Below are 3,185 nucleotides of genomic sequence, written 5' to 3'. Positions count from 1 at the left end.
CCAAACCAGCATTACAACAAATGCTAAAGGAACTTCTCTAGGCAGGAAACACAAGAGAAGGAAAAGACTTACAATAACAAACCCGAAGCAATTAAGAAAATGCTAATAGGAACATACATATCGATAATTACCTTAAATGAAAATGGATTAAATGCTCCAACCAAAAGACACAGACTGGCTGAATGGATACAAAAACAAGACCCATATATATGCTGTATACAAGAGACCCACTTCAGACCTAGGGACACATACAGACTGAAAGTGAGGGAATGGAAAAAGATATTCCATGCAAACGGAAATCAAAAGAAAGCTGGAGCAGCAATTCTTATATCAGACAAAATAGACTTTAAAATAAAGACTATTACAAGAGACAAAGAAGGACACTACATAATGATCAAGGGATCAATCCAAGAAGAAGATATAACAATTGTTAATATTTATGCACCCAACATAGGAGCACCTCAATACATAAGGCAAATGCTAACAGCCATAAAAGGGGAAATTAACAGTAACACAATAATAGTAGGGGACTTCAACATCCCACTTTCACCAATGGACAGATCAACCAAAATAAAAATAAATAAGGAAACACAAGCTTTAAATGACACATTAAACAAGATGGACTTAATTGATATTTATAGGACATTCCATCCAAAAACAGAATACACTTTCTTCTCAAGTGCTACCTCACACCAGTCAGAATGGCCATCATCAAAAAATCTACAAACAATAAATGCTAGAGAGGGTGTGGAAAAAAGGAGGGAACCTCTTGCACTGTTGGTGGGAATGTAAATTGATACAGCCACTATGGAGAACAGTATGGAGATTCCTTAAAAAACTAAAAATAGAACTACCATATGACCCAGCAATCCCACTACTGGGCATATACCCTGAGAAAACCATAATTCAAAAAGAGTCATGGGCTTCCCTGGTGGCGCAGTGGTTGAGAGTCCGCCTGCCGATGCAGGGGACACGGGTTTGTGCCCCGGTCCGGGAAGATCCCATATGCCACGGAGCGGCTAGGCCTGTGAGCCATGGCCGCTAAGCCTGTGCGTCCAGAGCCTGTGCTCCGCAGCGGGAGAGGCCACAGCAGGGAGAGGCCCATGTACTACAAAAAAAAAAAAAAAAAAAAAAAAAAAGAGTCATGTACCACAATGTTTACTGCAGCACTATTTACAATAGCCAGGACATGGAAGCAACCTAAGTGTCCATCGGCAGATGAATGGATAAAGAAGATATGACACATATATACAATGGAATACTACTCAGCCATAAAAAGAAACGAAAATGAGTTATTTGTAGTGAGGTGGATGGACCTAGAGTCTGTCATACAGAGTGAAGTAAGTCAGAAAGAGAAAAACAAATACCATATGCTAACACATATATATGGAATCTAAAAAAAAATTAAAATGGTTCTGATGAACATAGGGGCAGGACAGGAATAAAGACACAGATGTAGAGAATGGACTTGAGGACACGGGGAGGGTGAAGTGTAAGATGGGACGAAGTGAGGGAGTTGCATGGACATATATACACTACCAAACATAAAATAGACAGCTGGTGGGAAGCAGCCACATAGCACAGGGAGATCAGCTCGGTGTGTTGTGACCACCTAGAGGGGTGGGATAGGAAGGGTGGGAGGGAGATGCAAGAGGGAGGGATATGGGAATATATGTATACGTATAGCTGATTCACTTTGTTATACAGGAGAAGCCAACACAACATTGTAAAGCAAGTATACTCCAATTAAGATGTTAAAAAAAATTTAAGAGGATAGAAATTATTTCAAGCATCTTTTCTGACCATAACTGTATGAAACTAGAAATGAACCATAGAAAGAAAAATGGGAAAATAACAAACACGTGGAGACTAAACAACATGCTACTAAAAAACCAAGAGCTCAATGATGAAATCAAAGAAAAAAGTCAGAGAATACCTTGAGACAAACAAAAATGAAAACATAACCTTACAAAATCTATGGGATGCAGCAAATGCAAGTCTAAGAGGAAAGTTCATAGCGATACAGGCCTTCCTTGGAAACAAGAAAAATCTCAAATAAAAAACCTAACCCACAACCCAAAAGAATTAGAAAAAGAACAAACAAAGCTGAAAGTCAGCAGAAGGAAGGGAATAATAAAGATCAGAGGGGAAAAAAATAATGGAAGATCAAAAATAATAATAATAGGAAAGCTCAATAAAACCAAGAGCTGGTTCCTTGAAAAGATAAACAAAATCAACAAACCTCTAGCCAGGCTCACCAGGAAGGAAAGAGAGAGGACCCAAATAAACAAAATAAGAGATGAAAGAGCAGAAATAACAACTGATAACACAGAAATACCTAAATAAACAAATAAATAAGAAAAAAGAAAAAAGAAAAAAAATACTGTGAACAGTTATATGTCAGCAAATTGGAGAACTTAGAAGAAATGGATATGTTTCTGAAAACATACAGTCTGCCAAAACTGAGTAAATAGGAAACAAATAATTTGAACAGACCAATCACTAGAAGTGAAATAGAATCTGTAAAAAACAAAAACAAAAAGAAAGAGAAACAAACAAACAAAAAACTCCCTGCAAACAAAAGTCCAGGACTGGATGGCTTCATTGGGTAATTCTACCAAACATACAAAGAACAACTTATACCTATCCTTCTCAAACTATTCCAAAAAACTGAAAAGGAGGGAACACTCCCAAATTCATTCTATGAAGCCACCATCACCCAGATACAAAAACCAGACAAAGACACTACAAAAAAAAGTAAATTATAGCCAATATCTCTGATGAATAGATGTAAAACTCCTCAACAAAATATCAGCAAACTGAATCCAACAATACATAAAAAGGACCGTACACCAAGATCCAGTCTGATTCATCCCAGGATCACAAGGATGATTCAACATACGTAAATCAATCAATGTGATATACCACATTAACAAAAGGAAAGACAAAAACCACATGATCATCTCAGTACATACAGAAAAGGCATTTGACAGCATTTAACATCCACTCATGATACAAACTCTCACCAAACTGGGTATAAAGGGACAACATTATAAAAGCCATTTACAACAATCCCACAGGCAACATAATACTCACTGGTGAAAAGCTAAAAGCCTTCCTGCTAAATTCAGAAACAAGACAAGGATGCCCACTCTCACCACTTCTATTCAACATAGTATTGGAAA

This window comes from Delphinus delphis, chromosome 5, assembly GCF_949987515.2.
Source record: "Delphinus delphis chromosome 5, mDelDel1.2, whole genome shotgun sequence".
Lineage (NCBI taxonomy): Eukaryota > Metazoa > Chordata > Mammalia > Artiodactyla > Delphinidae > Delphinus > Delphinus delphis.
This window is presented reverse-complemented; position numbering follows the sequence as displayed.